General features: G+C 33.7%; 1 protein-coding gene and 1 long non-coding RNA gene across 3 annotated transcripts in view; one reads left to right on the forward strand and one right to left on the reverse strand.

Annotated features, from left to right (window-relative positions):
* LOC126869856 (uncharacterized) overlaps nucleotides 1–2,121 on the reverse strand; it is an 84,367-nt gene extending 82,246 nt beyond the window's left edge. The window contains exon 1 of the long non-coding RNA XR_007691038.1: nucleotides 1,925–2,121. This is a non-coding gene — a long non-coding RNA (uncharacterized LOC126869856). The remainder of the gene's footprint in view (nucleotides 1–1,924) is intronic.
* LOC126869851 (uncharacterized) overlaps nucleotides 1–27,718 on the forward strand; it is a 76,466-nt gene that overhangs the window by 5,710 nt on the left and 43,038 nt on the right. The window contains exons 1-2 of one of the 2 annotated variants that reach the window (XM_050626910.1): nucleotides 2,230–2,335; nucleotides 2,795–2,946. The exons of the other annotated variant lie outside the window; for it this stretch is intronic. The gene's annotated coding sequence lies outside the window, so the exon portion shown is untranslated. Of the gene's footprint in view, nucleotides 1–2,229; nucleotides 2,336–2,794; nucleotides 2,947–27,718 lie in introns of those variants that run through there. 2 annotated transcript variants of the gene reach the window in all.

Raw genomic sequence — 27,718 nt, forward strand, 5'->3', positions numbered from 1 at the left:
GGAACGTAAGTCACCCACGTATTTAGGTCGAGTTCGATACGTCCGATGTATAGGATTGCAAATTTGCAAAGATCGTAGATCTATGCTGTCTGCTAGTGATGGGCTCAAGTATGTACATCGCAAGTATAATAAATTCGAACATCGACCGACTATATTCGAATCTTCTCTAACAATTTTGAAAAAGAAAAGCAGTAGGTACATTCAAATAAACTCGAATCTAAACACGACAAATTAGAACCCACTATGAGTACTCTGGGAAATGAGGATATTCCGAAGCAGAATCCAACAGTGGACGAAGAAGTTCTAAACTTTATGAAGAAATCTTATTTTCATTAAAAATAATCTTTCTTGGTTATCAAATAGTCAACTTTGATTCGACTCGAATTCATAAGCACGTATATTGAAGTTGATCCCGTCGTTAGTGTCTACGGTTAATTACGCGTGTACTTTTTTCGAGGCAGCAATACCTGCAGCAATCTGAGAGACTGTCGTAACAACGCTATTCTTCCTGCTCGTGTTTTCGTGGTTCGAACATGATCTCGTACTCGAGGGATTTTTCAAATGCACGGCAATGCTAGAGAAATCTTAGCGACTTCTAGAAATGTAACGATTTAAACATCAACTTTCTATACTATAGCAAATGTACGACATATGTATCTCGTAGATTTGCAGAAAAAAGAACAAGTATGGTTTATTGTATCGAATGCCAGAACGAGACCCCAAAGGACTATGCGAATCGAATTCATTCGAGCAATCAACATCGTTAAGCAGTCGATATATTTTTACCGTGATTTATTGAGATTATAGTGGGGGTTAAACGTTAGGTTTGTCCCACCAGTTTACTAATATACTTTTTACTTTTCGCAAGTATGACACATTCTTTCTTGCCAATTATTAGGTCTGAATTGGCCCACTGTCGTTTATATTGCCGCGAGGTAACTCTGTTTCTTCTCTCTTCCCATTTTCGCTTGAGAAACTACCCTAAAGAACTTATTCTTAATTCCACGGTGGAAAGAAATCGTGGACATTGCGGAAGTTTGACTTTCTTGATTGGATTGCATCATTCGAGGTGACATTATGTATCGTTTTAAAGAAAATGATGAGAATTGGCAAAGTCCACACGAGTAGTTTCCTTTCATGAACGATGCAGAATATTGCTTTCGATTCTTATTATATAAACAAATTCTATGGTTCATTTACTAGAACTAGGAAACGTATTTTTCATAGTTTAGGAATTTAATATCGATGAGTTTACGAATTTGTATGGAATCCAAGCAGTGGTTACGTAAATTTAAATTGCAGTATAAAGGATGCGTGAATCATGGTGGATTTGGTATAATTTATGTTACATCGATGACCGCGAACTTTCTTTTTATTCGTAACTTTAACTTCAATTTACTTTCAAACATTTCTAAAACGGACTTACAAACAAGTAACAAGAAAATTGTTATTAAATTGTACGAACTCTATTATGTTCGTGTTAAGTAGAAGGTATATTATAGACGTTTTATGATATGAATTTTAGCTAGGATACTTTTAATTGAACAATATTTTCTAATATAACGATATTTCTGGAACGGTGTTCTCTAATCTAATACATTTTTATAAAATTTGCTATATTTGTATATATAATACGATGCGAGCCTAAAGTTGCTTTTTGTTATTCCTTAAATTGAATGTTATTCGATAAAAGAACGCCGTTTACCGATCATTGTGTTACGACAATATCACAAATTCTCGTTAATGATTTTCGTTCGTTCCTTCCATCGTAAACAATACGTATATTACGTATATTACGTATATTGCGTCGAAATCAAAACACGTTATCAAAGTATACGCAATATGTTTTTCGCAGATCGTTCGTTTCCCGCCATATTCTATTCTATTCAGATCATGACAATAATTGAAGGAGGGACTTACATACCATAATTTCGATTGTTCCACTGCATTCTCCTTAATTCCATCGCACGTTGGTGCTGGCAGTTAAAGGACACTTCGTCACCGCAACTTTACATTTTACACTTTGTAATCCGAAACCATTCACTGAATAAGTAACACCGAATAAATACAATGTTTTTGTCGCGAACAGAATCGAGCTGCACAAAACGTAAACATATCGAAATCGAGATGCCATTTCATACTGACGATAGTTATACCTGAGCGACGCAGATGGCGTGTCGTGACGAACATCCTCATACATACACTATAGTTTCACTCGACTACTTCAAGGTGATCGCGTAGTTTACACAGTCGAGCGAAACGTTCGAAGTGAAATGATTAGAAAATCCGTTGAGGAAAAACGTAACATATTACAAGAGGTTGTTTCGGCCATCGAGTAAGTAGATTAGCATTTAAAGTATATCACTTCGCCTATTGAACGACGATATTTCAGTCGAACGTAGCCTAACCCTTTCTTTACACGCGGCGCGCGGTATCCATTTCGTATTATCGCATATCTAAACGTACGCTTATACTACGATAAGTAAACTAGTTTTCTCCGATGTTTTCACGCACTTTATCACAGAAAGAGACTCGAAAGAATACATTCATGAGTCGGTATCACGTTCCAGCTCGAATATGTTCGATTCGAGTCATCGATCTGTATCGACCAGAATGATCAGTTGTTGCGTTTTCAACGTACAAATTCGTCTTGATGAGCAGACAAAGTTTGTGAGTAAGTTTATTTGACAATTTTTCTGCAAAGATTCCGAATGCCGTAAGATATAATTTCTCCAGTATTACGTTATAATGAGTTTATCTTTGCACGATAATAATCTATCTGGTGTGTTTACAGAGAATGCGATCTTGCACATACGCGTTTCATTGGCAATGGATTTGTTTCTTTCCATTGTGCGATATTCGTTCCATCGATAGAGTGAAACACAAATACAGGCTCTCGCGAACAATTGAAATTTCAAGACCAACGTGCAGCAATCTAGCAACCAGGTAAATAATTAAATTAGTCAATTAAATGTTAAACGATTGAAGGAAGGAAAGGGAAGGGTAGTAGTGAAATAAGTAATTGTCTGGCATACAATATTACTTATACCTTAAACAGATCAAAATACTATAACCAATGCGTAAAAAGGAAAATATGTACATTTATTATTAAAAGACTGCATTATATGTTACATTCATAAAAAAAAAAAAAAAACGAAATTGTGGAAAAATAGATCTTCTTGCCATTCATCTTTCTCCTTTAACATATGTATATATAAAAGCAAGAAATTATTTAGATGGAATTACTTAAAGGATATTGTTGCAAGTGCATGAATAACCCTATATGTTAAAACTGAGTTATTAATGCTTTATAATTCTCTCATGACCGCACCTCGCAGGTTAAACACTGGATGCCCGTTTTTGTGAAAAAATTCTCACTTCTCACGCATTTCCTTCATCGTTTACGTCTTCATTGGTTATCCCCTTTCTATATTTCTCTATCTAACCTTTCTAAAGTAATACATACTATTAAGCAACCCTTTCTAAACTAATACTAATGTACTTTCTTATTTTTCTTAATCTTAAACCAACAGTATATTGCATTTAACTAAAATTAAACTAGACATACTACGTTAGTAACATTCTTTCTCATTACTGTTATTGCATAACATAATTGCAAACATCAATTTATCACTATCATTTGACTGTTTATCCAATAAAAATTCATAACACTTGCATAACATTATTAATTTCACCAAAGAAACAACAATGCTAATCTCGAGTTTGAACTAATTCTCTAAAAATTTGTCGAATTTTAAATATTCGTTATATTTAATATTAACGCAATAAAATGTAATATAACTTGTATTAACATTAAAACTACAGGCTCATACCACATACCTGGATATATTTATACATAAAACATCCAGATTAAAATGGTATAATGAGAATAATTAGATATATATAGTCATATTTCTATCTCAATAAAAGCCAATATTTTAACTTTGTCTAAAACACCTGCGTTCATCAGCCTGCATTCATGTCAGCTATCGTTCATAACTAACAAAAAAAGGAAAGATCAATGTTTCAGTAGCTATAGTGTTAAAGAAATATACCTTAATTACACGAAAGGTTAAGGCATTGCAACGGATGTTATTAATCCGATTGACAAGTGGCGCGAGCTTGGACAGACCTGATTTCTGTTCTCCAGCTATAAAAGTGTCGATACCGTTGCTCCTTTATGCAGAATTCACGTGCACGAGAGCGTGGCAGTCGGTGCACTGTCCGATGCACGTGACGCGAAACACATTGCGCCGGGCATAGTCACGTGCACCAGCCAAGCACATTCTGTCTCTCTAAGGCAAGGGAACGTATGGATTTGCTGTCGCGTTCGTCGTGAACACAATGAAATATACATGAATCATACGAGACGTTCGTACTCGCGTCGTTTTTGGTCAAAAGACTTCGATACCTTTGTCTGGAATGGTCCGAAACTGACCATAGAAAAAGTCCAAAGAATACCGGCTAAAAAAAATATTCTTGAAACTTGCATATGTGTACGTAAGGAATATAAGTAAGGAATTGAACATAATAAGAAAGTTAAAAATAGTGTCTTAGAATTTTTAATGCCACTGGTAGTAATTTGTTAAATTGTACGATGTAAATTTAAAAATTATGATTTTCCAAAATTGGAAAGAAAGACATTTTTACAACTACAGAAGTGAAACCTATATAGAGATTTATTTTGCTTATAAAATATCATAGACATAGTTTATAGAACATCTTTAAAACACCTACCAAATGTGATTAATCAGATTGCCTCTGTTTAATTTTTTATTAGGGGAAAACCTGTATAATAGCGCAAGATACAAAATTCATCGACGTCAGTATCTACAAGTTAAGCAAGCACGTGCTGCTTAACCATTTTTCAAGTGCACAGAGAGCTATGCACTTACGTAGTGTATACATATAGTCGAATAGGTAAAGTTGAAAGCCAGCTTATTTCGCATAAGTCAATGTCATATCTTGTAGCAAACAATAATGACGCTATTAAAGTGTCTTTTTTTCTCATCTATATATCTATGTAGCTTAGAGAAATAAATATGTTGATCATGCATATGCAGTTATACGAAAATTCTTGCACGTCTCGCTTGCAAACACGTATATTTTCATATATACCTAGTATTCGCATGATCAGGATTCTGAAATGATTAATATTGTCCGGTTTTCTAGGTCGACCTTAGTCTAAGCCTACATAAGTAATTACACTTATTGGCCACTTATAAGTTGCACGACACTTGACTCCTTGTTGGTCGGAATGCGGTCCTACTTTGCCGCCTTGAATTTAACGTTCTGTTAAAGACCGACTATTGGTTCATAAGTAACAGGTGCTGACACCCGCGTTTAAGACGGACCGAGTTAATATTCTAGTTTCTTACACCCAGCTAAATGGTGTCACATTGCAATCTTAGTGATTATTGGAATCCATCTAAGAGGAAATAATTAAAAATGATTTCACTTGAATAAAACGAACGATACCATAAACGTGACTAGCATTAAATTTATTGGCCATACCACTATGAAATCTTTTTATGGAGATCCCAATTGCTCTAATAAAAGAAAAAATTCTCTGCTACGTCACGCAATTAAAATTGAATTATTAAGGGATATATAGGTAGAACGTAGATAGAGTAAATAAGTACATATATTGATATAAAAACTTTGAGAGACTGCTTGGAGGTCCATTATAAGGAAAAAGAGTGACACGAGCATAAATCAGATTCTTCATACTTATATAGGTAGTTAAAGGATTTTAAAGTTTTACTACTATCATAAAACTATAAACTTAATAAATGGTAAGAAATTAAGAGGAGACAGGAGAATATGAGATATCATTTACTTCCAACTTATTGTCAGTTTTGTAATAAGTACTCATGATGTGCCCTTTCGGTTGAAAGACACAGCGAAATAAACTCGCAACAGTAAGATATTAAATTTTCTATTTCAACTACCTGAATATTAACAGTAGGCTGTATATTTGCGTGGCTTTTACTCAAAATTTCTTAAATAACTTTTCAAAGTTTTTTATACTGGTTTTGAAACGGTCGATTATACTTTCGGAATAAAATACAGGTCATATTAGGTATTCAACACATTTAAAATAAAATTAAATATTATTATTAGATATAATTACATATTAATTAGATCTCTAATGACGTTATCACTCCAGATAATATTTATTTTTCTTTAGAAACTATATATCCAATTATTATGAAGTAATTCTAACTTTTGTAGATTGCGACAAAATGTGATTGAAACAGTTCGAACTATACAAGCGTTGTTCATTTCCAATGAGCGCATGAATTTTGCTGCACGCAAATAGATATGCGGGTGAAACCGTAAAGTTTCGTAACATTGGCAAATATCAAATGCTAAGTAAAATAGAAACACGCGATCGAAAGGACGCAGAGGGACGTCGATTGACGAGTTTCGTTACAACGTTGTCCATTCTTGGCGACGAGAATGTGCCACTTGGTAGTGTAAAAAAAAGGACTGTCGTAAGATAGATCTTATAACGCTTCTCTTTGAGAGAAATTGAGAGATTACGTGCATCTCCTTGTTCGTCTTCGTACACGTTTAAGTGCTCTCTAGTTTCCTGTAGCCGTACCGATTTTCCTAAGGTTCATTAAAACGACGAAGTTAAAACTCGTACACTTTTAAAGTTTCCATAAAACACCTCAACAAGTTTGACTTTCATTTTCCTTTCACTGTTACTTTATATAGAAAGATACGTCAATTAAAAAAAGAAGATATGTGAATTTATTTTTAAGATTCGGTCATTTTTATCGAAAAATATTTATATACAGTCGTTAGAGAAAAATATTTGTGCACCATTCCTATTCATTAGAACATTTATATAATTAACGAAGTCCGAGTATATTAAGTTTGATATCATTTGGTAATACTTTTATATAATTACTAAAAATTTTATGTTATTTTTATATCGTTTTAAGATATGGAACATGAATTTTGAACCAGAATAGTTCCTTTCATTGTCGCATTTTAACTATGAATCATAAATTTGGTATTTTTATCAATCTCTTATTTTCAAATGTATCTCATACTACTATTTTCCAGCAGTTGAGCTTTTAACGTCATTCGATATACGTATGTACGCATTGTACTATGTATCTCTTAACCGGCTTCGAATGCAGTCAACAAGTCGAGACTTCGGGTCGAACGATCACCACTCGTGCATGTCGCGCTTATATATTCCAGTCATCCTTGAATGTAAAGATGCAATCATGCCTAGCTTAGCAGGCGAACAAAGAGGGAAAGACAATGAGTAATCTCTGGAGCATTTGAAAAATTCACACCCACGTTCTCCGTTATTATTTGTCACCGATTGTCTTGTTTTAACGTTTGCTCGAGTAAACGGTTACATGTTGGAAGAATTGAAATACTATTCATTAACAATAAATTCTTCTCTTTTAATTTATATTACTATCTATGTTTTAACAATATTTGTTAAAATATAAATTTAATTTAGAGTCGTGTGAACCTGAAGAGAATATCAGGATTAATTAAATGTAAGAAATTAATTTATAATATTTTTATAAAATTTTCGTTTAATTAGGTTTACATGTAAGTTTAAGTTAGGACGATAACTTTCGAATATTATTATTTGTTTTTTTCTTGAAATTAGGAAAACGAGGGCAGAGAAAGTGAATATGCAAAAACAGTTCATTCTCAGTTTAGAATACGTATTTCAAATTCCAAGGTTTACTATTTCTTTAATTTTCCTGTTTCCTGATTTACGTTTACGATTCACGAAAACATTTCGATAAATGTGACATAAAAAGCGATTAGGTTAGTAAGTTATGATAGGTTCGATGTTCTAAATCCAAGTAAATATATGTTGTCAAATATTAATTACAAATCTCTAAGTAATCCTGGGCAAATGACACTCAACCTAAATAGACAAGTGTTCTGTTACCATGCTTTCCATGTATTACACATTTACATATGCAATGAAAATTGAAGGTGTACGACATGCGAGAACATGTTTGCAAATCTTGTCGCAACGATGTCACGTAATCACTAGATTATTAACCTGCATTGCCTGTATTCTGTTTAATTCATTTCTTTTCATGTTGTATAAATAATTATTGAAATTCAAATATTTTATAAATAGATTAATTTATAATAATAAATGACATATATTTAATATGTGTATATGTCAAGTATATGAATATATATATATCGAATATATTAAATATATTATAATAATGATAAAGAGAAACGCGTCGATCGCTTATTTCAGGATTCTGCCAAGAACTCATTATCTAATCAATAAAAACATGAAACCAAATTCGGCCGATGGTAGGTCTATGATCAATTAAATGATCAGAAACCGGCTTATAATCTTTTTTTTTTTTTACGAACGCATTTTTCCTAGTGGACGAAGGTTTGCGATACCTTAACAGGTGGAAAATTGTCTCTTATTTCTCAATTAAGTAGGGGACAGTTTAAAGTGTATGGTGCCGGTCAGTTTTTACTTGCAGAACCAGTGGATATTAGAACAGTAAGAGAGTGAAAGAAACGGGCGAGAGGTGATGAATGTGCATAAAATAGTAGAAGCAAGTATAGAAAGAAGATTGTGTGCGTGGTTGACCGAAACGATATCAGAAACTTGTTGATGTAGCATAAATTCGTGTGTCAAGTACGCTCGTGCTTTAATAACCTTTCCCTCACCAAGGTGAATATTTGTTAAACGTATATATCATACGGATCAAATGATTTTAAAATATCGGTGCAACGCCGCGAAAGCAGGTTAAACTATGATTAATGAATTTCATACATGCAGAGCACGCGGTTATAGAGTAAAACATGCTATGGTAAAACACATTGGTAGAAAATTTATTAGACGATCTTTGTCATTGCAAAGTAACTGTAATGTCGGCTGCATCCAATGAACGATGTACATAATTCGTTTTATAGATAATTTATTATTTCAACATGCATATCATACATACATATATTGTATGTATGTACGTTATTAAATGCATCTTATAATTCAAATATTCTATTAAGTTCCCCTCATTACAATAAACAGCTTTCTTATAGAAATCTTTTTGCGTCTTTGATAAATCATTATAAAACTAATAATCGTATGTGCTATTTGATTAATAAATGCACAATGCAACTCACTAACCACTAAGAAAGTACAACCACGCTGTATATATCCTACGGAACGAGTAAGAAGTCAAGGTTCCGCTATTTAACTTTGTTTCTTTCCGAGAAACGTATACCTTCATTGCAGTGTAGAATTTCTTTGAGAGAAAGTTAAACTTTCGTAGAGGTGACATTGACCAAATTATCCAGCAGTCCACTTTCAATTTTCTTTACTGTTGAACTGAGAGATACACAACTATCATACTAAAATGAAATACCGATGAATATCCACTATATGTATAAAAAATTTATTATATGAAATCTTAACGTGAAATTGTTAATTACACATATCAAAGGCTGTAGAAACCAGACAGCTTTCTATTCGACGTTTCACCGCAATTCTCGGTCCCGTGAAAAAATCATTCCCGTGCATTGACGCCTCTACGTGTAAACGCAATTGTTCAGGATGCATAATAGCCGGCTAGCGAAAGAACGCGACGATTGGAATCTAAGAATCCATTTATGCGGGTCGGTCGTGATTAAAGGATAAGATCTGTGGCGGTGTTCTAAAGCGAGCACAATGACTGGAGCCGTTTTCCTATCGTACTCTTCGTCACGAGACGAAGCGGCGGCTAACATACGCCACAGTTTCATGCAAATACGGCAATGCGTCCAGATAAGCACGAATACACTTGAAACTGCACCTACTGCTTAAGAAAACCAGATTCCCTTGATCTTGCTTGTTGGCGAGAATTATTCCATTCCGCGACAAGCCGTGACGCGAAACTACAAAAATAAGAACGCTCCCATATATTGCCGTTATATTACTACCGGATACCATTACACCCACGATTTGCTCGAACCACTTCTTCGCGCTTACAGGCCATTCCTTTCATTCTGACCCTGTTTGTCACTGTCGATTATCAATAGTCTCATATTGTGTAATATTCGTACTACTCCTTGTGAATGTTAGACGTAATGAGTAATGTCTTCGTAAGTGAATCTATTTAATTATGTACATATTCATAGGATATCTTAAGACTATTTTATAAAGTCGTGTCGGTGTATTCTTTGAGTAAAAATAAGTAAAGAAATCTTATATAGGTATAGATTCGTACCAAGGAAACGTTTTTACATTAGACTCAAAAATAGTTATATTTTTGTATAGTAAATAGATCGTGATAGATGTTTCTATCTTCTCAGGAAGTTCTTCTCTAACATCTTTTCTATATATTTTATCTTGTTTATGTATAACTATAGTGACAGGATACTCACTTCATATTCGTAATTAACACGAAGGGATTATCTCTTCATATCATTCCTTGTCTGATACATGCATTTTTTTTGCTAGTAATGGTCTATGATACATTAAAACGTTATGTATATATTCGTTACATATAAGTTATACATAAATGTTTTTGACGTTTAGTTTGTTTAAATGAGAGGCAATCATGACAAGCTTACATTTGCAGCGTGCATATTTATTTTACTACTCTTCTGAATCACCGTTGGCTACGTTCGTTTGCAATTTTTCGAATCAGTGTGATTGCAAGACATTGTTCCACTACTGGTAATACGTACAAAGATACAAATGAGCCGTCGACGCGATGATTTAGAATGTATTACGGTATAGCAGTAATCAACGGTTTAGCAATTAAGACAGTCGACTCCAATGCGGATCGTGGCTTATTACAAAGTTCTCGTTGCATGCAGCGTCGAATGAGATTACATAAATTATTACTGTCTTGGTCAGCGTTTAATTTCTACCGTGAAAAATTGTACGGCTCGCGTACGAGCTTGCCTTTCGATTCTTAAGAACAATGTTCATGAGATCCATATACATATGTATAATTACGATTTGATAGCAATTTTAGTAACGTCATAATTAAGTTCCTACTGCGAAGTAGTATACTTGGATTAACAAATTTCGAAATTATAGGAAAACGAATATTAAAAGGACAAATTTGTAATAAGTTCACTTATTAAATAAATCAACGAATTTGATTTCAATATATCGTATGTCTGAAAATAGCATACTTAAAAAAATTCCATATATCTTAAAAAATCCAAATTGTAATTACGGACACAGATGGGTTCAGGAGCTAATAGACTAATAGATACTTCTAAGAAGTATTTAAAGTAAAATTTATGGATATACGTCTCTTTATTAAGTTTACGACCGATTATAAATCACGGAGTGGCTATAAGAACGTTAACTTCAGATGTCGTATTGAGTTTGATAGGTCGTAAATTTCAGAACAATTATGAAAACGAATAGGACATCGGCGAATAGGCGAGTTTCATCCTGAAAACCGGAACGTTATCAGAGGGCGAATAAAAAGGCGAGAGAGAGAGAGGCAGAGATTGCATATACATATCTGGAGAGTTAAGGGTTGCAGAATCATGGTTTTACGACGTCAACATTACTGCCTGCTTGCTTCATATATTTTACCATTTTGTCTCGTAAATACGGTAGATACACATAGATTGTTATCAAGAAAGCGGTATTAAAAACTGAAAAAGAAAATATTGGTAAACATGGATTAGGAAGTCTCGTTATCAAGGTTTAAACATCTACATCTTCAAGTAGTTCTTAAAAATATTTATCCAAAGGCAGGATTATAAGATCGATAAAATTTTTCGTTTAATCTTTGAAACAAAAAAGCGTTTGTATTTTAAAATGTAAGTTGACAGACAACTTTCAGAACAGCTCGAGAAATCCGTAGTTTAGTAATTAGGAGTTTGTACGTATGTAAAGAAAACATATCTGGATCTAATATAACAGTCCTCCGGTTTGTACGGAAATGTATTTTATATATATGCCTCAATTTATTTTACTAAATTTTACTGAATAAAATAAATTGCGACACGTATATAAAATATATTTCCGTGCAAACCGAAGAACTGTTAGATTCAGATAAACCTCCTTTACGTTGAAATATAAATTCCAGAAACAATTTTAAAGCAATTCGGGTAGCTTGAAACGAAAAATCCTTTGATCTAATTTTAAGCTACTTTCAGATTTATCAAATTAATAAACGTTCTTGTAACTCGACGAAAGGGAACTTTATTTGACCGTGAATTATCAGTTATAGAATTAGCCGCGAGCGAGCCAATTACAATCAGCAACGTTCATGAGCCATTTTGAATTCGCTACAGATGACCTTTCGTGAGAAAAGCCTCTCAGCTCTCTACGTTTTCCAATTCGCAAACAGACCTTCTGGACGTTCCCGTAACAAACATCAGATAAAGGAGAAGAATTCCAACGATCGTGAAGTACGATGCACCGACAGTGGTAGTAGCTCCGGCTTACGATGAATCAGAATGCAGTTATCCCTATTTCTCAGGTGCTTCTAATTGGCTTTAAGATAATAACGACGCGAGTAGTAAGGAGTATCGGTCACGTGAGAAGATGGCAAACGTTTTACTCGTCGATCATGGTGCAACGTGCGATGCATTTCTTGCACCCACGATAGCATAGCTCTTGCAAGACTCCGAGAGCGTGGTGAACTTTAACACGCTGCAAGTCCTTGAATCGAATCCCGAGATACAACGTCGAGATGCCACGTAGCACATAGCGCATCGTGCAACTCTCGTGACTCGATCGGCTGACCGGCGCGGAAAGTCGCCAAGCAATGCACCACGTCACCTTCTTCTTTTTCTCGGTCACAGCCGTTGTCTGGAAAACTTGTTTCAACTCAACTTCTTCGCTCTCCCACGTAATTCCTTCCATCATATAATATAGAGAAAAGTTATTGGCTTGGAATCTTGTTTTTGCTCGAGTCCTTAATTTACCTCTAATTGGTTCAAAATGGTATTAGATTTATCTAATTTTGCATTATCTATATACTTCTGTACATTTATTTGTTCTTAAATTTCCCATAAGTGCACGATATCAGGCGAAACAAATCTCTGTTCAGGTTATTTTTTCAATTATGATCAGGAAAATATGAATTTGCATAACTGTCAGTTTTGTTAACCCTATGAACGCTCACTAAGATAACTAAATGTGGTCTTCCTTCTTTCACATGAATTTAAATATTTATCTATGCTTTACGTGTATTTTAATTTTTTATATTATTCCTTCATTAATCTTCATAACTTCTCACAATTCCTAATTAATTGACTCTTAATACGATACACTTTGAAACAAAGAATTCTTAAGCTTGTATCACTATATAGATAACTATATATTGTCTCTTAATTTGGTTTACAACTATTGTACATCATCACGCATACATCCAGCATAGCAAGCGAATAATTTGCTGTATGCGCTTTTTTTTTTCTTTGATGCTATAAAATCTAATAAAATTAATAATGAAAGATAGGACTGTCGTAGCTGCTAACTGTTGATATTCTTAATTTACGGGCATAATATATTATTAACCATGATATTTGCAAGCTTTTATGCTCATAACAGTTAGACAATGTGGTTAGAGGATAAATCTGTTTAGTTCGTGCTATTTTCTCATTTGTCTCTAACTCGTACTTAGTCAGACACAATTCAGTTAAAGAAAAAGCTAATAGACTAGTTTATGTTGTAATAAATAAATTAGTCAGTTGAAGTTAATGTGATGGAGTGAGAGAACGTTTTTGTTCTAGGAGCATTATTCTTGTAATTTTTTCTGTTAATTGCGGGCGATTGCTTATTCGTATATTACATGCGTTTTAGAAGATAAATAGCGTATTAAAAATGAATGTAAGTGATGATGAAATAATAACAGTTTAACTGAAGTTACTCTTGTCTCTCTCTCCCTCTCTCTCTCTCTCTTTCTTTCTAGTAATATTTACTTTATATAAAATTTAACATTCCACTTGACAAAATTATTACTATCTTACAATAATCTTATTACAAATACTATCTTATTACAAAATAACTATCTAAAGTTAATTACATATTACATATGTCATAGTTGTATACAGTAATTAGTATGTAAATGTTTTGAAAAACGTTTTATAATTTGCAACTAATAATTTAGTTGCCTTCAATCTAATCCAGCTTTTAATTGAAACATGATAACATCAAACTCATATTCTTTATTGGCTATGAGCTATACTCACGCACGTAAGAATATACTTGGGGTCACGAGACTTACGTAGGCTTTTTAAAAGTGCCTTGCAATTTTGCACGGCAGGCCTTGAGTTGTGCCTGTGGAATGCACTTTAATGGGTATTGTTCTTGTCTCGTGCTGCACGCCGATAAATATTCTTTGAATGCATAGATTAGTCTTTTTCACTTTTTTCCGACAGTAGCTATTTTCATAATTGTCAATTAACGGTCTACTGTAGACAAGAAATGTAACTAATTCCTCGTATCGCGATAAGGAGAGAACTGTGCATGTGTCAGAAACCTTATTCTGAGTATGCAATTTAAATAATTTCACGTTAGAGAGTACATTATTATTAAGATTATTATCAAGATTTAATGAACAAATTATATTTTACCATTAGTGTCTGTTGTATTTTTCCGTGATTTTAGCGTGATTTACAATAATATATTTTAGACATGTATATTTATAGTAATAAATAAATTTGTTAAAATAAAAATATATATAAATTCTCTTAACATTTTGGATATTTCTCAATAACTTTTTTACAATTTTCGTAAGAATTATGCAGTGAAATATTTTTTATATCCTATATATAAATACATAACATACGCATACACATGCTACTTACTAAACTCGTAAAATAAAAATTATATTGTTCTTCTTTATACAATCAATTTTATTTTTTTATAAAATTTAAATATCTAATATGCGCAGTAGTAATTACATTTTACACAGTAAAACGATTAGTTTCACTGCAGTTTCGCAAGATTTATTCAAGTTTCTTTGTTTTCGCGGAAACATTTATGTTTTGATTCGTTACTCCGATCTGAAAGTGAGCGCAAAAACTTTTATGTTTAAGGAATGTTCGGTTCTGGTATGGTTAGACTGAAATTCGACGCGCTTCCAACGTCGTTTTCCTTATTTTAAACTTGCTTTGACAGATTTATTTACATTGTTTACTTCTACACCTATTTTGTTCGAGGTTTTACCAGGACAGTTAACTGGAATCTAGTTAACTCTGTCCGTTAATTTAACAAACATTTACGGATTAGAAAGCCGTCGCGAATTACCGCAATATGAGCTTATTATGCGCACAATCAAAATTAACGATACTGTAACGCCGTAGGGTGCGATTTGTGCGACGCTATACTTGCAGTTAACTATTCTAATTTCGTAGCTCGTGCTTGTGTTATGTTTTGTACCGGTTTCACTTATTTCGTATATTTCTCTGAAGAACAAAACAAAGGCTAAAACCGCGAGTGCAGAATACGTTTGGCCAGTTGAAAACATGCTACGATTCCACAGAATTCGCTAGTCACGTTTGATGTCACTGCTCCCTGTTTTTCGATTTAGCAATGGTTCGAGTTGCTGCTTTTTATTCCTGAAACGCGTGCTCGTTGTTTCGAAATCGGACACAGTTTCTATATAGAACGCAGCCCAACTATTTCTTTCTAACGTAAGAGCACTTCGCACAGTCGCTATTCGTAAGCGTAGGATCAAAAAAAGTTCACTGAATACTCGAATCGTCATAGCGTGTATCGTGGAAAATGTGATAAATTTTTATATTACTTTGCCTAATCCATGCAATGTGTTGTTAGTTCTTACATCTGTTATTTTTTAATTTATCTTTGAATAGCACGTGTAAAAAGTGGTATGCTATTAAATTTATAATTCGAAATCGTTCAATCTGACAAATGAATTTCGAAATTTGAATTATAACAACTTTCAAAAATACAAAATTAAAATTACAATTAAAAGAATCAGAATTATCAAAGCAAAATAAAAGTATCAAATATCCTATAAAATATCCCACAATGTTATGAAAAAGCAAATATTGTGAAATTATAAAAAGTATCTTATCCTAATAATTTACAAGCAAATATCTAGGCAGCCTCTGTTATTTACTATCATTTATATTCGTTTAATTTGCCAAAATTTGATTGAAATATTGCAGATAGAAACAAAGTTAAAAAGTTTTGATCGCCATTATCTGTTTAATTCCACTGTGTGTTATTCGAAAAGTGGGTAACTTCGAAATCATGATAATCTCTGCGAGAGGAAGAAATATTTGACCCCGAAATGAAATTACTATATATTATTCTGGACAGAGTCGTTTGTGACACTAACCGCTATCTCACGATAAAGTGGACCACTCCGAATAGTTCACAAATCTCGTAAAACCATCTGTGTAACTCTCTGAGTTTCGCTACAGCGCTAAGTCTAGTATGTCATAAGTTCTATCATAAATTCAGTTTGGCAAACGATTGAATTTTTTTACCATAATTTTTTGCCGTCAGTTCTCTAAACCACATTTTGCATGAGTCATTCATACTGTGTGGAATTTTCATAAATTTGCAAATAGTGTGGAATTCTCTTGCAATACCGATATTTGACAGAGTCATGTATGTTTTTTTTAAGGACAGTACTATAAACTAATTTGGTATATTATAGATAGATAATGTTAGATTGCATTATATAAAGATCACTGAATCGATTTTTAATATATTATTTCAATTTCCTGGCAATATGATGCTATTGTTATTAGTGTTACTACTCCATCTAGATTTAGAGGGTACTAGTACATTATATATTCCATAGATCTACATATTAACATCTGAAGAATCGAGGTTATTTCGATCATCGCCATTCATTTCAAAATCAAAATCAAAATCAAAATCATTTTTAAATCAAAGAAACTTGAATAAAATAATCTTTTCGTAGTTCTGAAACCATAATCGTTTCGCTAACATATTTCGACATGTTTCAGTTTCACTATGACCCAGTTTAAATCCATACATATAAGACAAATATTTCTATGTCTTCAGAGATAGCGTATTCTGTATTGATAGAACGGATAAAGAAAGGAAACATAGAAGTGGAATACTAAAATAACTTACACACATTAAAATACTTGTCATTCGCCTTATTTCAAGCTGAAGTAATTCTTCAACTAATAGTTTTAAGACATAGGTATTTTCATAACTCTTTGTAGAGAGCGGCAATCGAAATCTGGAGATAACCAGGTCAATAAAGTTTTAACGAGCTTCCATTCAGAAGAAGTACTTTTAAATAGTAAATAATCGTATTTTTTAAATTAACCGGTACATAAAATCATTCACTCTTCGTCATTGCATAGTTCTACCTTATAACGTCTGTTTCTGATAATTTCAAAAATATAATTTGTCCAAATTACACGAAATACCCTGTGAATTGCATACATATGTGTATGAAACTTAACACTCACATTTAATTGTCAAATATATATTTCGATATTAGCAATTTTAGCTAGCACGCCGTAATACAGTGGTGTATCATGAATAAATAGCATTCAGTAGAGATATGATCGAAAGACACTTTACATTTTTTAATGGCTTAATCTACTACTGAACTGAAATACTTTCTGATATGGATAAGTAGATCGACACGTGGTTTGCCGGCACGTGCAGCCTAGTGCTCTACCTTCAGTGAAGGGTTCGAGCGACAGGAGAGCTACGATATCCTCGTGCTGCAGGTTTAATCACACGCCGCCTAATGCGAGTTTCACCGTTAGGTACAATGATTAGGTCGCATGGTCAGCGTGTTGCCGATCGAGCGGTTTCAATCGTCGTCGGTGTAATTAGGTAGCTGTGACGCACGGGTCGAGATAATTACACACGAAAACCGTAACCACGCACCTGATTTTAAGACGATCGTATCAGGGAGCCTATTTACATAAACAGCCGCACACTTCGTATCACTTTGCTAGTTGTTGGCGAATAACGTGCCATGACCACCGTTTAACGCGCAATTTTAAGAAGGCCGCCGATACGATCGATGATCGACACGCGATAAATCACCGCACACAGCGGGTCATGTCTTCCATTCAATGAGTCGCGTTTGAATTTACTGAGTCATACGACTTCCTACTTTACTGAGGCGCGAAAGAACTCGACGTTTTTATGCAGTCAAGAAATGTTTCCAGCACGATAGCTTCTAATTAATTATCTTACTATACCACAAATCGAAAGAGAAACCCGATATTTACTCGCCTAATTCTTCATAATGTTCCAACACAAAAGATTGCAATGAAAAAAAAAGGACTGCGTTAATAGAAAAACTACGTAAAATCTCACTCATTTCACCACCTGAAGTTATTAACTTGATTAATTCCTTTTTTTACATCTATTATATCCAAGTTATTATACTTCAATACTTTGTTAGCCAGATATCTAATAACATCTGGCTGCTAATGCGTACTTATTCGTCACACGCGGAAGACGTTTTATGTATCTTTCATGAAGGAAAATCGATTAAGAAATAATTTTCTCACGCAACCTGTCTTGTAATTCCCTCACGTGCGTGATCATAAGATCTCTTACATGTCTTTTATGATATTCTGCACTCTGTATATACGTTTCTATCTTGGGCATTGCGAGCTTTGCTACATTACCCGTCTCGTTTATCTACCTTGATTAACAATTTTATTTTTGTTTGCCAATGTGTAACCTCTTATGAAACAAAGAAAGAAAAGGAATCAACGGTGAGATTAACGTTTGTTCCGTTTCTATAAAACAGCCTCGAGGTCTCGGATTTGTCTCGCGTGTATAGCGCTTTTTACTTTACACGATCGCCTGACGCGATTACTCCTCCGGCTATGTTTAATTCGACTCTTTCTATATCGTTCGCGGTAATATTTTATCGTTCGACGACGTATCTACCAACCGTCCACGCTCGAATCTGGATCACCGATAGTTTTCTGTATTTACTTGCTGAACGGCCAACGTTTCGGCCATATTTGCATTCCTTCGGTCGAATTACCGTCGAAACAAGCTTAAGAAGAATATGGCGAGATTTACGATTGATTTCCGGGTACGTTGTAACCCTCGTTTAATCGACGTACTGCGATGAAATACATGCATCTGTACGTGAACGCGTTCTCCCATTATCCAGCTTCTTTCTGCTCGATAAACTACGGTAATGAACAAAAGTGTTGGCATAAATCAAATTTTCCCTGTAAAACCCAGTGTAATTCTGTATAAGGTATGATTCTTTATCTAAGTAATTGGTAAAATACAACTTCCGAGTTTAAAAATTGGTTGTTATATAGCTTGTAAACTACCTTTTGGTTTCATGCCGGTTACGAAACTGTTCCAGAATCAATTTTTATTTCAATTTTATAATAACTGAAATCTGATATCTTTCTGGAAGGAGTTTAGCGTATATTTTTAAATATGTTATTTTTATTGTATAGCTGTTTAATGATCTGATATCTAATGAAGTATTATACAGATAACCACACTGCGAATTTTTTAATTTTTATATTTCAATCTTAGGATTGAAAGAAGAAATCGTAATAGTCCTTTTTCTATAGTACTATTTTGCTCAAATTCGAGATACTTTTTTAATGTTAAAAAAGTACTATTGAATCAATTTGGGCTGAGAAGAACTGAAAGTATGTAGCAAGATACAGCCTTACATTCGAAAGTTATAGTTTCTAAACAGCGCGTATATCTACTTTCAGCAGCGTTTCACGATGCGTTTAAAAATGTTTTGTCAGTTGGTGTCATGAACTCGCGGTAAATGCTTTCTCGATTTGCGGGAAGAAAAGTGCTTGACCCCTATAAACACACGCGTAATGCTTCCAGATACGTTTAAATTCACCTTTGTTGTGTAATGAGCGCGCAACGGGAGGATTTTTCTTTTAACGAGTCAGTCGAAATCAGTGCGTTACAATTGGCCAGTGTATAATGCTGTTTTTATGCTAACAGGTAGATCGTTCTCACAATACCCTGTCATGTTGTGCATTACCACACATTCCTTACAAATGCTTCGCATAACGGAGTAAATGTTACATTGCTACAGACTGTGAAGAAACTTTTCATTACAGCTACGTAGATATTTGTTTAACTTTGTTTAGGCGACCAAGGGAACGGTTTGTGTTTTCAAGATGTCCTATTCGGTATAAGAGTACCATTTTACGTGAAAGAACTAATATTCTAAAAGAATAGAAAGTTTCCACGGTAATCTGTTCAATATACCTAAAGATTATTTGTTATCTAGACTTTGGATAATTAAAATTTCCGATCATTTTGGTCTTGGAATACAAATAATTATCATTTTTCTTAATGACAGTAAAGAATTTCGTTCCGTTACCTGGAATAAAATTGCGTGTTACGAAATTGTAGAGTTCTGATGTTCGTAACGGATATTATATGAGATAAAACAAAAAAAAGATAAAGCTGAGAAAGAAATTTATGTTAGCGGTAGTAAAGGAGACAAGTCAGGTGGAAAGTACGCGATGTGAATTGCGTGAAAAATTCTGCTCCCCTTGCTAAGATCACGGAAACCAGATGATTCGAGGATAAGATTCGATCGACTCGTTCATTAGAAGCAATCAGTTACGAAGCGTCGAAGAAAGCGGAATTTTCACGTTCGTTAGCAATGTGCGAAGAATCCTTATTTCTTTGCAAATGGGAAAAAGAGAAATTGATAATCACATGCTTGTCATTTATTCCATCGATAGATGAGATTATACGATTGTAAATCAGGAATTTGAGCGATTAGCCTAAGTCCTCGAAATATTTACCATTCTAAAGAGGTTGCAGTTGGGCAAGATCCAGTCCGCACTTTCCATTTCATATCGTCTCCGCGGTTTAATTTCACGAACGGGACGGTTCTCAGTATTAAAGTATGGTAATACACATATAAAGAAGTTTTAAGGACCAATGACAAATATTTTTCATGTTTATTCACGAAACATAATCGTATCTTTGTCATTGCAAATTTTTTAGTTCTATTTTTTGAATTTATCGTGGTTGATCTTCGGGTTATCAAGCGTCTTATATATAACTTTATGAGCAACATTCACGAAACGGTTTACGAAACAACATATAACGTATTTGATAAGCCGAAGACCAACTCTGATGAATTTCACTAGAAGAACAGCGTGAAAGTCTTAAGTCAATTTCTATTTTTTGTTTGTAATAAATGCATATTTAATAAGAATTAATGCATAAAAACAAATGCATATTTAATAAGAATTAATGCATAAAAACAAATGCATGCAACTTAAATGCATATTATTGCAGGAATTCTTACATTGTCGTAATATAAGAATAGTTACAAATTATTATTGGCTATTAATTTATTCGTACGTTTAATTAATTGTCTTTAAACGTAATAGCAATGCCAGAGTTGCTATGTTATTAAGGGAATTAGGAATATGATGGTGAACATTTTGAAGAATTGATATTGTGCTTTAAATCTTACAACAGAAAATTTGTCGAACGAATAGAATTGGAAATTTAGAAAGGAGAACCACTGAACGTATCCTCGATTGCACAGGATCTCCTTCGGTGGATGTACCACGCGTGAACAATTACTGAAATGCGAAAGACAACGTCCTGTGTAGACATGAATGCATTCGAGGACGCGCATTCGCGTTTCCTTCGAGCAGACAAGAAAAGAAGTTTCTTAGATGGCAGAATGAGTATGTGCCAATGACTTGTAAGATAATTACATCAATTATGTGGATGGAGATAGAGAAGAACCGAACGAAACGGAGTTTCACTTTGATTTCGTACGCTTGATTAAACAAATTCGACCTATTTCCGCGCCATTATTCGCACGCTTACTTAATTGCTCACAAATGTACAACTTGCAGTCTTCCTAGTTTTGCAACGAGGACAAATACAAGAGAATGGTCGATTCTCCTAAACTTACTCCTAAAATACTTCTCCTTTCTAATGTAATTCCGTTTTGTTGCTTTAAATACAATTAAAGGAGATGGCTAATTTAATAAAAAAAAATATATATAACTTTGTAAAGATTCTCCTTCATTTTATACAAAATCAGGTTAATTAAATACATGTATAATTATAGTCGATAGTGTATAATAATAGTAACAATATCTGAAGGTAGATAATAGTTTCAAAAGAATATACATACAACTCTTTGAAACAATTTCTGGAATTTTATAAAAATATGGTTAACTAGTCTATGATTAATAGTAGCGACAACTAAAGTTCAACGATAATCTTCCTAATTTTATTAAATATTTGGATTAGTTAACCACACCGATCATCGATTACAAATTAGTTTAAATAAAGATTCTACCGTAAATGAAGCGCTTTGAGAAATAATCTAATTCGTTTGAAGAATTTGTATGAATTTAACAAGAACAATTTAATTTATGAAACAACGTTATCTTCTTGTGCAGAACTATTTCTAATTGGACGAAAAATTTCGAGTTGTAAAAGACAATTAGACATAAATTGTTTCTCCGATCCAATTATGAGCTCGCGCGATTACATCGCGCTTCACTAAATAACATCGGCGTTTAATAACAGACTCCAAGCACCTGAAACCCTTCCGTAATGTCAGCGTTATTACAACATCCCTGGCACAAAATTATTATCGATAGCCAACAATGGTTGGTGCAATTAGAAGCGAACACGGGTTTAGCTGGCGAACAGAATGCTACCATTTACGATCAGAATGTTAATCTACGGCTGTGTAGCCTGACGGAAATTTTCATTGAATACAAAGTGGCCTGTTCGCAGAAAAATATAGTCGTAACCGAGAGATAATCAAGGAAATAGAAGAATTCGTAGCTTTAATGCGATAATCGATGTGGTCCAGTGAGCGTAAACGAATGTTTGTGGATGTTGATCTTAGTTTCGCGGTTAACCAACTGCTATGCTTGAGGTATATTTTCGAAGTTCTTGCAATTCTAATTTGATTTCGATCTTTTTTTTCGTATTGTTATTAAAGGGACTAGAAATGCACAGATGCAAAGTATCCGAGTTACGCATAGATAAAGAATGTTAGGTAGCGACGTATAAAGTTTGGTACTGATTAGGTCTTATTGATTGCAATTAGGTGTCAAATTGTTGTTCCATAAAATTAATTGAAATCTAATTTTAACGCAATCGATAGCTGTATAGTGCGACATAACTTATAGTTATTAGATCGGTGACAATCAAACAGTGCCTTTGGCGTTTCATGTTTTCTTATACGAACAGGTTTCGTATGAAATCGTTATATAGCGTACAATGACGCAAAAATTTCTTTGGGTCTCGTTTTATTTTTTAATTTTAAATATTTTCCTAGAGCAGGGAATTTCTGTTTACTATAATAAATCTAAAATGGAAACATAAAATTTCTTAAGAGAAGGATTAAATTGTATCGAAAGATTTTGATTAGATAATTTCTGAAAGATGAAGCAGAGAACTTTTTCTAATTAGTTAATGGAAATTGTGTATGTAATATCTTCTCCCATAAATTTCATGCCTTTATATAAGTATCACGTACGTTTAAATATCACAACAAGTATGTTATAGTAATAAATTTAATATCATTAAACTGCTTATCATTGTTATCATAAAACAAATAGATATAATTAGAAAAGTTAATATATCAATGTTCTATGAATATGTTCATAATTTGAGCCAGTAGAATATCGTACATTCAATGGGGTAATAAAAGGAGAAAGCACAATCAGCACTACTTTGATTAATCATGCAATCGAATAAATTCGTTTAATTTATATATTTGGATACTTGGAATTTCAACATTACGGAATAACAGTTGCACTCGCGGTTCTAACATATTCCTGTTTCTGAAATGTATCGTAGTGTCATTATTGATCGCCCATTCGCTGTGACTGATTTGCGACTGTACCACTTTACAGCTCGATCATGATTCCAGTGAAAGCTGATTTTTCCAATAAATAGTTACAGTGCAGTTCAAGTGTTCAATTTTAAGAAACGAACCAGGCTTTTGTATAACTGCGGTTAAAATTGTGATTAATAGTGCTATTGGCGTGTTCCTTTTATGGTAAGTTGTTACTTACAAAATATAGACCAGTTAATTTGCAGACCAGGTAACTTTTATTTAAATGATTTTCAAAAGTAAAGCTACGTGCAGAGAATTTCGTATACACGACTTTATTTTATTTCTATTCATTATCTATTATATTATATACATCTCAAAATACAATTCGGAAAATCAATAAAGTGAGTCCTATTTTCTTCAACTACTAAACCAAACTACTAAATACATAGAAAGCTATTCTTAGGTTATCGTAAAAGTAAAACAACTAATCTAGACAGAATTACACTTATGATTTATTTTGCAACAAAGAAGTTTATTATTGATTAGATTACTGTAAGATTAAGGTAACTAATTTAGACAGAATTTCAACTAACACATACATAAGCACACAACACTACTATTTTATAATTTTATAATCATCCGTCAAATTACGCAACGTGATTGCGTTATGCTTTCATGCATCATTTCTGCAAACCATTGACATTGAAGAAAACTCGTATGCACATTAAACGCATCTTTTCACGTGCTGCTAGAAATGGAAATCCAGAAAGTAATAATTGCTCTTCTTCGATCTCGTGGAGCGAGTTAACGACGTGAACGTCGAAGAAGATATCCGCACGTCGCTTGATCTCTCAATCGTGATCGCATTTTCTCACCAATTGACTGACAACTGTATAATTACCGGCTTGGAAGCTCACGATATACATTATACTCGTTCGCGCGATATCACGGGTTGCGGACGTGTAATGAAGCCGCTCGTCCATCTTCGCCGATTTAACGATCTGACCGTGCTCGAATCCAAAGTCACGTTTCACGCGTAAACTTACGACTTGTCACGCTCATAAACGTCAGAATGCCGCTTCTAAAAAGTATTATTCTGCCGCTAAGAGAGCAGTAACTCTTTGGTGATATACTTTACTGCATGCAATTAATACACTCTTCACGGTGTTCAAATTACTCGGCTGTTATTGCAATTATTGAGCTTCCGAACAAAATAATGAACCTAAAGAACTAAATACGATCTGTAACTCTGACTTTCTACGTATTTTTTTCTTTCGTGTATAAGATGATTTATTTGTTCCGCTATAAATGGCGAGCAGTCCAATAGAAAGGAGAATTGCGAAAGAAAGACTGGAAATCAATTTTTTTACATAGAAAAGAGAATTCGAAGTAAAAGTTTAGTGAACGTAGGTTTAGAATAAGTAATTATCTTGGCTTAAAAAATAATTTATGCACGAACTTTCAGTGTTTGGAAATAACTTCCAGATTAGCAAATCCGATCAATTAAAACGCATTACTATACGGAAATATGAATGATAATTCTTACTATGTGTATTAATCGATAATTTAATACCATACCTGAAGTTGTGTTACACATTTTATGAAATACTAATTTTATATAATTGCAGAAATATCAAAGTAGTAACTACAATTAAGTAGTTTGTGCTGAATCATTAAAACCCTGTAAGTATTATTTATAAGATTATTAAGAGAAATATCCAGTGCGTTTTGCTGCAGTATCTATACTTACGAGAAATAATCCTTAATTTATAAAATACCATAGGTTATCTAATGAGAATATATACGATTGGTTAAGACATTTATACACATATATGTAACGAAGCTTAGTAGATTCTAAATTAACCTTTTTGAATGAAGAAAAAGAGAAATGTTTGTCCTACTATCCTTCATTACTTTCTCTGCGATATAAATCACAAAAATGCTTAGAAACTCGGACACTAATCAGTTATTTTCAAGCTTATTACGTTTAATCGATGCAATTTTCTCTGTTTCAAATCTTTATTTTAATTTCAACTTAATAAACTGCAGAGAATGTTACAGATAACATCGGAATAACGCAGTTCCGATCTCTTATGAAAGTTAATATAATTACCAGCATCATTACCAAGCGATTCTTCCTCGCTAATAATAATCTGTTGAAATCGAAAAAGCGTTGTACAATTTGCCGTGTTTTTCTGCCAATTCGCGAACGGATGAATGTCGTCATGTAAGGAAGCAATCGGAAAATCTTAGTGTTTAATCGTATTGCGATTCTGCGTCAGCCGTGTACAAAACTTAGTAATTCGCAACGATTGCAAAATGAAGCAGATACGACCGCAAAATTGTTACGAAAACTATATTTTGGGATTTAAAATCGTTTGAAAGGTTCATCGCGTGTTGCAACTAGTAATTGATTTTTGATAAAAATACATTTTTATTTTACATGGTACCTAATTATACATTACTTTTATTACATTATTATATTATATTATTATTTATTTTATTACATTAAGTTTAAAAAATCTGTTGTGTCTTTACTATAGATTTCTATAAAATTATGAAATATTCGAACAAATCTTGGTTTCAGTTGAATACTAAAGAGGATTAAGAGGATACATGACAGAAATATTTAGAATGAAATATTCTTAAGATACTAAATGTAGGCGATTCTAGTTGTGTAGCCACTAGCATGAAGAATTGTACACATCAAAATTTACAAGATTTCGTCATTAGAAAGCGATTCTTTTAGGGAACAGGAAGAGTTTTTTTTATGTCTCACGGATGAACGACGATAGTTCTTTCCCAGATTATCGAATAATCGACCGAAACACAGTGCTCATAGTGAAATTTATTTTACGAGCATGCATACCCATCGATTAATGCCTTTTGGTAGTCACAGGATTGTCGATAACGTTAATTAATGTATAGAGACTGTTTCTACGTATCACACGTTCCCCGAATACACCTTTGAGTAGAATCATAAAATTATGCAAATGTTAACGCGCATCCTTTTTGATCTTACGACGGACATAATTTTTCACGATAAGATTACGTTATGTCTGATGCCGTTCGTTGAAACTTGTGATGCCATAATTACGATACTTTGAGCATGCGAGCTCGGCGCTCGCGTCTAATTAATATCAATCTTGAACAAGTTTAGTTCGTATCGAAATCGAGATATAATTAAGCTGCATCAGTCTCAAACGAGCCTCTATCGCCTATTGGCAACGATCCATGCTCATGCCACTATACGTGCATCGATGATCAATAAATTACGAAAGGCACGACGTCGCATCGTTTCGTACGCGCTGAAAACTAGTTTTGCATGCGATAAGCTACTCGCGTTGCGGCTCGATTACCGAGAAACCAGCGGAACATCCAACCTGAGCTTACGTATAGCACGATAGTGCGAACGTTACAGCTTTTATGCTCACGTGTTAGATCTATTCGTTTTACGAAAAGGACAATAAATAGAATAGATTCTGATCCACGTTTAAAGGAACTAAATTATTCGTGATACAATATGTGACTTTTATTAACCAGTGTCTACGCTTAGATACATAGTAAGAACTCTTAACAGTAAGATTGTAACATATAAAAGAAGTAAACGTACGCGTTGTCGGAATTTTGCATTTTCTTGCGGATGGCGCTTGGATAAATTGATACACGTTATAGAAAAATCGATTTCCGCCAGCAGGGACCCGACTTCGATTCTGTGTGCCGCACTGAATGTTTCAATACATAAAACTTTACAAGTCACTGCACTTAGGCATTTTCGCTTTTTAACATATTTAATGAAGTATACTGCAAAATGGTAAAAAGAAAGTTAGTGAAAGGCGTATTCTATGAGATTGAAAGTGATGGTGCATTTCATCTAATTCTTTGAACATTTTCTTTAATTATGTTAGTAATATTTATTGAGTGAAAATGAATTCCAACCAACCCATCCTTGTCTGAGG

This window comes from Bombus huntii, chromosome 9 (genome assembly GCF_024542735.1).
Source record: "Bombus huntii isolate Logan2020A chromosome 9, iyBomHunt1.1, whole genome shotgun sequence".
In the NCBI taxonomy this organism is placed as follows: Eukaryota; Metazoa; Arthropoda; class Insecta; order Hymenoptera; family Apidae; genus Bombus; species Bombus huntii.